At 30.0% G+C, this 10,961-nt stretch overlaps 1 long non-coding RNA gene across 1 annotated transcript; it reads left to right on the top strand.

The window, feature by feature from the left end:
- Positions 1-2,646: 2,646 nt before the first annotated feature.
- On the top strand, positions 2,647-10,748 carry LOC126837825 (uncharacterized). Its single transcript, XR_007685625.1, has 5 exons — positions 2,647-2,773; positions 8,518-8,602; positions 8,662-8,745; positions 8,821-8,890; positions 10,669-10,748. It is a non-coding gene; the product is annotated as an uncharacterized LOC126837825 (long non-coding RNA).
- Positions 10,749-10,961: the final 213 nt, after the last annotated feature.

Here is a 10,961-nt window from a genome sequence, read left to right as displayed (position 1 = left end):
CTTTCATGAAATCCAGCTGTAACATAGCCTTAAGACTCCCTCTATTTTCTGTCACATAGATTTTAATCTATTCAAAACCGGACTCCTTTATTATATAATTCTATTACTATTTATATACTAGTTATACAGGATATATTAAAAGGAAGTCGGTCAGACGCATTATACTATTGTGAAACAAATCAGATGTATAAACTCCATCTGTTCTGTTTCACAATAAGAGTGTTCCTTATTATTCATATTATTATTTTAATTTAATTCAACGCCCCTTCAAAAAGGATTCAAGTTGTGAACAAATATTCCTGTAGTTTATTTGGATTTTAATCTTTCTCCTCTCGTCTTCCTGTTTCAACGATAACCCTTCACGTACAAAAAAAAAAACTTCTCTCGGCATAAAATATTTTTCGAGTGAATTGACAATCTAATCTCATAAATATTTAAAAACTCCTCGTTTAATTATCTATAATCTTAAGTAAACGTTTCTCGTCAAAATAGAGAGTTTAAGGGATAAAGATAAAAATTCCAAATATTAGAGGATGTGTTTCATAATTTAAAGCCTTTTTGGGGAACGTCGATTAAAAAAAACCTCCATAATGTTAACGGTTACATTGAACAGTCCATTGTTTAAAATGCTAAACGCGGACAATTAGTACGGTCCGAATATTGGTTACATAATTTTTTTTTTTGATCGTTTAAAAATATTAAATATTTCTTATTGAAATTAATCAATATCATAAAAAAAAAATGTTTATCGTTTAAACTTTAAATCAATTTATAGCAACTTTTGGAACTTAAATATAAACGCATATAATTCATTATTATTATATTGTATTTTATTAACTTTTTACACGTATTACAATTTTCTAAATATAATACTTTAAAATTGTTTTCCTCCGAGTTATGACGAAGGTTTGATAAAAAATTACTTTCGTAGAAGTCATTTTCTGGCGTATCTATTGTACAAATTTAAATTTTGTGTTGTTTTTTTTAATCTTACTATTTTTTCTATAGGGGCTGAAAGGCCGATTTTATATTTAGCTATTAAAAAAGTAGTTAGATGTATTAGAAAAAACTTTAAAATAGTTAAAATAATAATGCTTATAAGTATTTTTTGAAAACAATAATAAAAAATCGTCTTTTTAGCCCCCATAGAGATGATGTTAATCTATAAAACAAACAAAAAAATGATTTAAATCGATTAGGTAGACCCTTCAGAAAATTGACTCCTCATTTTAGTCTTTATTTGTAAAAAAATTGACGCTTTCCGTTCCCCTTAATGAAATGTATACGGTACCATTTCAAAAGTGGCTAATAAAAAAACTTAAATGGGAGGAGTCATGCAAACGAGACAGAAACCCATAAGGAATTCACCAATGAACACACACTATACACCCCTCTACAGAACATTATCGACTAGGGCGCCACATCCGGACTAACCAAATAAAACAGCTTGCAACAAGGCATCCGTGATCGGTCCTTCAGTCACCGTTCAGCGTTGTAGGTATTTCTCTACAACAGTCTAGTTTGTGAAGTAGAGCGCTGCCCGAATGATCTTGTACTCATTTTTTCCACAGTTAAGTCCTTGATAATACAGTTAAGTTAGGTAAATTTGCATAAGTACAAATAAATCATATGAGTGAAAACATCGTTACTTTAAACAGACGATAAGTGTAGAATCGTACAATATTAGTATTTAACAGTGGTATTTTACTTAAAGTAAAATGTTTTAAATTAAATCATCTTCATCGACGTCAGATACAACTTCTACATCATCACGAATAAGGTACTTGGAAATATTATATAATAATAATTTTAGAGTAATAATGGAAATAAGAGAAGTTAGGATAAATTAATAACACGCACATATTTATTTTTCATAACGAACATAATATTTACAATCCGTCCTAGCATATTTATACTTCTTCTCTCCCTCGCTCTCTCTTTCTCTATTATTACAAAATATTTACCACTAAAATAGAGAGGTTTTGTATGTTATTTTTCACGAAAATCAGTTTTGACCATTTTTAAAATTCTAAATTCTGAAATTTTTATTATAAAATCAGACTCAAACTAAATATTTTCGTCCAAAAACGGGAATGAGCCGAGATTTATTTCTATTTTTTTTTTAAATCTTAAAATAAAAATATAGTGTTATTTTTCATTTTTATCGTAAGGCACATTTAACACTTTTTACTCACAAAATATGCAAAAAACAAAAATTTACTAAGACGTATTTTTTTTTTTTTTTTAATAAAAAAATGTTCATTATTAAAAAAATATTTATGAATAAAGAAAAGATTTGATATGATCTGACTGATTTTATGATAAAAATCGAAATCGATTTTTCGTGAAAAACAACCTAAAAAACCTATATTTGTCTATTATGCTTTGTCAAATATAGTTGATAGTTTATTTTTATAAAATTTGTAATAATAATAATAATAATAATTGTAGTAACAAAAATTGATAAACGCCCCCGCCGTTGTGCCGACTTATCTGATAACGACTGTACTAAGTTAATACCGCATTCTTGGCCTTTAAAATTATTTTATCAACCATACATGGAATATAAATAATAAAATATTTTTTTTTATAGGAAAATAATGAATATATTGATGTTCATTATAATTTATAATAGATACAGTTTGTTCATATCTGGGAAATACTGTCGCCTTTCGACGAAGATAAGATGTGCACGTCGTAAATATATTATTCCTGACGAGTCCAAAGATCTTCTTTTTTTCATTACCAGATATGTGGAAAACTACAATGGATGGTAAGTCAACTAAATTTTTAAATTTATGAAAACGGAAGTGTACATCTTAAGGTCTTGTTGTACTTTCTTCTGAAAATGTATGGTTTATGGATGGTACATTAATGGGCTTCAGTATATTTGCTTAATTGTACGTTATACGAGGCGAATTTAAAGAAAATATTAACAAATTATATTATTAAGAATTTTTTAAAACCAAAACACCTCTTAAACCTTAAAAAAGCGTAGTATATTTCGAGGTAAGAGTAATTAATGTAACAACTACAGTTTTTATTAGAGTCCAGTTCAGGGTTGTTTCCTTAAAAATTATAAAAAGAAAAAATATCCTAAGAGTATAAAATGATTACTTCAATGACTTTTACCTATTAACGACATTTTAATTGAAATTAGTCATATGTAGGTCTAAAACAATTTCTCAAGAGTTATTACCAATTATTTCATACTTTGATAGAACTATTAGTGGTAATCTGTAGTTCCCTCCTTCTATTTGGTATTTAGGAGACCAAACAATGTTTTAACCTCATCGAATACATTTTTTTATTAAAGGATGGAATAGCTCTTTCATAAAATTAGTTGGAACTAAAAATCCAATTTTTATCTTTATACACTGTACTGGTTTTTTAATATTGAACCAATTCCTTCGAGTAGCAACTCTATAAATAACAAATTGTATCTAGTTGGTACTTTGGAGGGTATAAGTTGAAAAAGATTACTTCTTCATAGTTAAAATTTAGAAAAACAAACATACGAGTTTTTAAGCTAAGAATTTACTGGCTTTAGAGTAATTTCAGAAGTAATTTAAGGAAATAACTTTTTCTTTATTGTGAATACACGGATGTCAAAAAAAAACTTTGTATAAAATATTACTCCAGTCTTTAATTTGTGTAGATCGAAACAAGTTTTGACCAGATTAAGTATAATTAAAGGAAATAAAACATTGCTTTTTATAAAAAAAAAATATTCAAACATTTATGTTAAGGGAAATATTATTTGATATACACTAATAGTAGATACTATTTAAATATTCCAGTAAAAGTTCAGCATCTACTACATTATTAATAAATTTAAATATTTTTGCGTCATCATCTAACGAAAGAATATATTAATATTTAATAGAAAAAACAAAATCATTAATAAATAAATAAAATTATAATGGGCGTGCTAATCTCCTCGTGGGACTCGAATAGACTGGGATTAGACATGACAATAAAGAGTCATACTTACCTGAGACGGCTCAAGGCCCTTCAGGCTACACCATCACTGGTTAACTGAGGTCCGCGGGGTTGTCACACCCGTTACCCAAAAAGGGTACCCCATGCGGAGATCCTAGCAAATAAGCAATAAAATATAGGCCAAACAATCAAAACAAAACTATACAAAATTGTCTACTCAGTAAAAGTTTCAATAATGTTTATTATTTAAGGCCGCCCAAATTACTTTGTCGCGTGTTTTATTGTTTTTACGAATATTATAATTGTGTGTGTGTTTATTAACTTTTAAGTTACTTTTCTTTTACTTAATTTAAAAGTGTTACCTTTTCTCCCGTAGATTTTAAGGTAATTCGAACTAAGTGTTTTTTTATATTAAGTGTATTGTGTTAAAGACCGCATCTCTTGAGGAAGCCACAGTACGGCTCTTGTTTCTTTGCTAGTGTCAGTACTTGCGTTCAAGCTACCCACCTGTTTATTAATAGTTATAAAGCTAGACGATATAATTGTCCCGAGGCATTATACTATTTATAATCAGAGGCTTGCTCGTTGGATGGAAAAACACCTGAGGCAGAAACAATCCGGAAGGTGACTAGAGCTCTGCCACATTTATGCGTACTTACTAAAAAGTTACTTTAGTGTTTAGGTAAAAGGTATTAAGTAATTTTATTTACAGTGTGTGTGTGTGTTTAACGGTTCGTGTACCAAAGTGCGTATACGACAGCATTCAAATAAAAGTTAAAAGTACACAAACAATCATCAACGCGATACAAACACCCCTCGTATAAGCGATAATACTCGAGAGAGTGACCATTCCCCGGGCTAAGCCCAAGAGAGGGCCTCTTCACATAACAATTTATGCGGCTTTAAATAATAGAAATAAATATAATTTTCGCTGTATAAACATATTAACTGTTTGCCATTTGGCCTAGATATATTGCTTAGTTTCATAATAATACTATTTTTCCTCGCTCCTACTACAACAGTGACAAGAACTTCTTATATACTAAAACCGAAACAAAAACCGAGTGAGCCGTGGAAATTACTCACAATAGTTATGTGTAAACGTCTTATAACGGGTTCTACCTGAAATAAAATTTTAAAAGAGCAGAACTTATCATGTGCATGAACTTTATTGAGATACGATTAATATTATTTTATATGTTTGATATTATCGATTTATGATAACTATAATACGATACATAAAGACGAGACTGTAAGTTGTTCAATTTTCGCTGAACAGCAATATATTATATCTGAATATCTATAATCTATCTGTTCGCTAAACTCGTCTCGGTCACTCTATAGAACTTGTGGCTCCTCTGCAGAAAAGAAAGACTCATTAACCTTAACGCCATAATATATAAATAGTGGAGTGTCAATTAGATGGCTGAGCCAATCTTTTACTACGCGTTTCCGGACAAACCCTATTAGGTAACTTGAACGGTGAATTTTTTAGCTTCAATGCAAAGCGAAGGTATTGGTTTTACTCTGATGTGGGCTTTTTTTTTCACTGTATACACTGTAACTTTTTTAATACTAGACCAATTCCTTCGAATAGCAACTCTATAAATCGCAAATTTCATCTAGTTGATACTTTGGGGGGGTAAAAGTTGAAAAAGTTTACTTCTTCACAGACGAAAATTGAAACAACAAAAAAAAACCGTACGAGTTTTTAAGTTAGAAAACTTTTACTGGCTATAACTTCGAGAAAAAGAGTCGGATCGAATTGAAATGTATAAGAAATAATTATTTGGTATGCCCGCACACGTCAGTTGTGTCAAATTTAAACTATACCCATTTCCCACCCTCCTAGGGGGGGTACAAGATTTTTTGTTTTTCGGGGTTTTTAGCCGTAATTTTAAAACTTTTGGGTTGAAAATTTGCCAGTAGTTGTAAATATGTATCCATAACATATTAAACGGAAAAAAAATTCGTCACTTCAGTTTTTCTTTAATTTCCGGGAAACTGTGTTTTCGCAGATTGCGTATATTTTAATCAAAACGCCTAAAATCTTTAAAAAAATCTTTTACCTAAACACTAAAGTAACTTTTTAGTAAGTACGCATAAATGTGGCAGAGCTCTAGTCACCTTCCGGATTGTTTCTGCCTCAGGTGTTTTTCCATCCAACGAGCAAGCCTCTGATTATAAATAGTATAATGCCTCGGGACAATTATATCGTCTAGCTTTATAACTATTAATAAACAGGTGAGTAGCTTGAACGCAAGTACTGACACTAGCAAAGAAACAAGAGCCTCACTCTGGCTTCCTAGGGAGATACGATCTTTAATGCACTTGTGTAAATGTGGCAGAGCTCTAGTCACCTTCCGGATTGTTTCTGCCTCAGGTGTTTTTCCATCCAACGAGCAAGCCTCTGATTATAAATAGTATAATGCCTCGGGACAATTATATCGTCTAGCTTTATAACTATTAATAAACAGGTGGGTAGCTTGAACGCAAGTACTGACACTAGCAAAGAAACAAGAGCCGTACTGTGGCTTCCTCAAGAGATGCGGTCTTTAACACAATACACTTAATATAAAAAAACACTTAGTTCGAATTACCTTAAAATCTACGGGAGAAAAGGTAACACTTTTAAATTAAGTAAAAGAAAAGTAACTTAAAAGTTAATAAACACACACACAATTATAATATTCGTAAAAACAATAAAACACGCGACAAAGTAATTTGGGCGGCCTTAAATAATAAACATTATTGAAACTTTTACTGAGTAGACAATTTTGTATAGTTTTGTTTTGATTGTTTGGCCTATATTTTATTGCTTATTTGCTAGGATCTCCGCATGGGGTACCCTTTTTGGGTAACGGGTGTGACAACCCCGCGGACCTCAGTTAACCAGTGATGGTGTAGCCTGAAGGGCCTTGAGCCGTCTCAGGTAAGTATGACTCTTTATTGTCATGTCTAATCCCAGTCTATTCGAGTCCCACGAGGAGATTAGCACGCCCATTATAATTTTATTTATTTATTAATGATTTTGTTTTTTCTATTAAATATTAATATATTCTTTCGTTAGATGATGACGCAAAAATATTTAAATTTATTAATAATGTAGTAGATGCTGAACTTTTACTGGAATATTTAAATAGTATCTACTATTAGTGTATATCAAATAATATTTCCCTTAACATAAATGTTTGAATATTTTTTTTTTATAAAAAGCAATGTTTTATTTCCTTTAATTATACTTAATCTGGTCAAAACTTGTTTCGATCTACACAAATTAAAGACTGGAGTAATATTTTATACAAAGTTTTTTTTTGACATCCGTGTATTCACAATAAAGAAAAAGTTATTTCCTTAAATTACTTCTGAAATTACTCTAAAGCCAGTAAATTCTTAGCTTAAAAACTCGTATGTTTGTTTTTCTAAATTTTAACTATGAAGAAGTAATCTTTTTCAACTTATACCCTCCAAAGTACCAACTAGATACAATTTGTTATTTATAGAGTTGCTACTCGAAGGAATTGGTTCAATATTAAAAAACCAGTACAGTGGGGTCGGTGCATAGTGGGGACGGAGCATAGTTGGGTCGGGGCATAGTGGTGACGGGGAGGTCACAGGTTTACAGGAATTTTTAAATCTGAAAGTGATAAAATCACTTTCGAAAAAACGCTTCGATGCAAATCGGTAGTTAATATTTTCAAGCCAGTACAGTCCAAACCAAGCACAGTATAAACCAGCAAAGTTAGAAAGTTTTAAATGAAGGTTCTGTATTTACAAATGAGCATCAAAGCGTTAATTTGAAAGTGATTTTATCCGAGAGGACTAGTACAGTAGAGTATTGGCATAATGTAATCAAAGCAATGAGGAAACGGAGAGGTCACAGGTCTACAGGAATTATTATAAATAAAAGTGATAAAATTGAATAAATCGCTTTCAAATAAACGCTTTGATGCTCATTTGTAAATACAGAACCTTCATTTAAAACTTTCTAACTTTTCTGATTTATACTGTGCTTGGTTTGGACTGTACTGGCTTGAAAATATCAACTACCGATTTGCATCGAAGCGTTTCTTCGTAAGTGATTTTATCATTTTCAGATTTAAAAAATTCTGTAAATCTGTAACCTCCCCGTCCCCACTATGCCCCGATCCAACTATCCTCCGTCCCCACTATGCCCCAACCTCGATGTACTGGTTTTTTTAAATATTTGATTATTTTAATTCTTATTCATCATGTTATAAGAGGTTAGTGAAGTGTGATATATTTACATACCATTCGGTTAAGAAGAATGAATACAATTTAAAGACAGTTTAATATAACGACAGTCAGTTTTAGTTCAAACAATGCACATTCAAAGTTTTTTGAATAGATTTTTATTTTAAGTTATTATTAAAACGTTTAGTTAAAACAGCGATAGATATTTTATTAATACACGCAGTTATTAAAAGTCCAATGATGAGATGTACAAATTATAATGTAAAAGTTCAATTTATCATATTTTGACAAGTTTAATGACAAAAACGGGAAAAACCTCATAACTGTAAATAATACGTTTTTATTTTTTTGTTTTTGCAGGAACTTCATTTACAGCCGTCAATTCCTGAGAGTCCTGCTGAAATACAACATTTCTTATTCCTGGATTCAGACAGTTGCGGTTATAGTTAGTATAAACGAAATTACTGATAATTTTAAAATAAGAATTGTTTTACCTTACTTTAGGAAACTTGAATAATGACAACCGATTCTTGCAAGTTTTGCTGACTGGCAACATATCTTCTGTTTTTAATTTAATAATCGTTCGAGGTAAGTATAGCCATAAATAATAATGATTAAAATAATTATTAATTTGTGTATTTTTTTAACGAACATAATTTACAGCGACCAATATTTGTGACATTTGCTGAGTGGCTACAAGTCATCTTTTTTTTAATTAGAATAGTCGTGTTTGGTGAGTATATACATAATAATTGGTTATTGTAAAATGTAAAATTTTTTTTTTTCCCCTCGGAAAGTATTTTTTTATAGCAATCAATCTTATAGCTGCTCATTACAACTATTGTAATTATCAATTGTAGTATTTGTTGTCAATTCATAGTCCGGAATAATTTATAAATTACAAGTGTTTCAAAGAACTCAAAATTCTTTATGATTAAGTTTATAATATATCATCCTAACAAGATGTGGATTTAGTGGAACTTATAATTTTGTAGTTTTTCTTTTTGAAGTTTTTTGTCCATATTATTGTGGAATGTTAATTTTTTTTTTTAACATCCTATGAATTGGCAAACAAAAATCATAAACCCTTACTCCTAGAAGATGTGGAAACCATAGCTTTTTTTACATTATTAAGGTTAGTTTTAAGATTTGAGGACTGAAAATTAGAGTGAATAGATCCTTTGGGGATATGAGGAAAGTCCAAAAAAGAAGAAAAATACACTTTCACTATACTACTAGGTTGCTCTATAAGAGTGAACATAACAGGTAGTCAATTACGACTTATGGGAAACCACGGTAACATAATGTTATTGACAGCCGATCTACCAATCGTGTATTCACTCTAATACTAACTCCCAATGTGTGTTCTACACAAAAAAAAAACAAAACAAAACGTATAACACATCGTTGTATTACCCATACCATCTTAGCTCCGTCCCAAAGCTAAAACACATAACTATAAAGCCAATACCTACTCTTCCTGAAATTGAAGCTAAGATACTATAATTTAATTGTTAAATTAATTAACAACTTTTCATTCGTTATAAATATGGTTGAGAATGGGACTATAACATTTATAATTGTCTTAATGTTATTATAATTTTATTATTGTCTTATTGTAATCAAAATGTTTTTTTATTAAGAAACAGCTTAGTGGAATCGACACAGTGGTTTAAAATCTGAAATAGTTGGCCAAACCCCATAAATATTAATTGTTTTGTTGGAGAGTATTGTGTTAAAAATGGGTATACCTAACCATTTAAAAAAAAACTTTGATTTAGAACCACTGCATAATGGAAACGGTACATATTGGATAGTTGGAGATCATAGGGATTCATGAGATATTATAACTCTTTTTTTTTATATTTCCTTAATAAAAAATAAGACAGACCACACGTTTTTGAGAAAACTAAATATATAATACCCCCCTAGCATAGTATAGGGGCCTTTACTAAATTAAATTCAGTTTAATTTTCAGGTCTAAAGGCCATAAACTACACATAATAGAGTGAAATAAAGTAAAAAATGTCTACCCATTGGGGAGAATGGATTTGTATAATTTTTTTAGTTTATCAAAGTATACCTATTCATAAAACTATGTTTAAAAAACTTTCCATACAAATTTATAAACATTCGACTATTTTTAAACTAAAACGATATAGCGCATCATAATTTCAAGTTATGAAATATGTAAACTGTTTTGGTATTTTTTTTTATTTTAAACTAAATTTAAGTCATATGCTTTGTGTCACTTATTTAAAATAAAATAAATTTTAGACACCTCTAAGCCTTGGCCTATTAATATATAGGTGTTGGCTATTTTTCCCTAATAGTCAATAAAGGTTCCTCAATACTAAATAATTTTCATCTACTTTTACCTTATTAATTCAATAATTAAAATTGAAATCATTTGCATGAAAGTTGTCTGTTTCTAATGCAATATAAAATTATTTATCATATTTAAGTAATCTAAATTTTAGTTCTTGTCACTAATATTCCGTCTTTTTTTAGATTATACCACACTATCAACACAGAAAAATTCGTTCCACTGGTGCAACGGCAATGACAACCACAAAGACGGACAGAAGGTCTAATTACAAAATGTAATTGCAACTAACTTCTATAATGTATGACTTATACTTATTTTAGAGAAGGTAAAGAATTCAAAACGCTAATACTTTGTGTAGAGTTTCTTTTTTTTACTCTCCCAATTTATTTTCAATAACGATATTTTTAGACGTTTTTTTGGCCATTAAAATAAAAATGTACTTAGCATCTTCATCTTTATGCATACTGCTGAATTA

Source organism: Adelges cooleyi, unplaced genomic scaffold (genome assembly GCF_023614345.1).
Source record: "Adelges cooleyi isolate 19-005CV unplaced genomic scaffold, UGA_ACOO_1.1 ACOO_flye_CR_arks_rails_tigmint_CR_PRNA_3, whole genome shotgun sequence".
NCBI classification, from domain to species: Eukaryota; Metazoa; Arthropoda; class Insecta; order Hemiptera; family Adelgidae; genus Adelges; species Adelges cooleyi.
The sequence above is the reverse complement of the archived record's forward strand: the minus strand, read 5'-3'. Positions and strand labels throughout refer to the sequence as shown.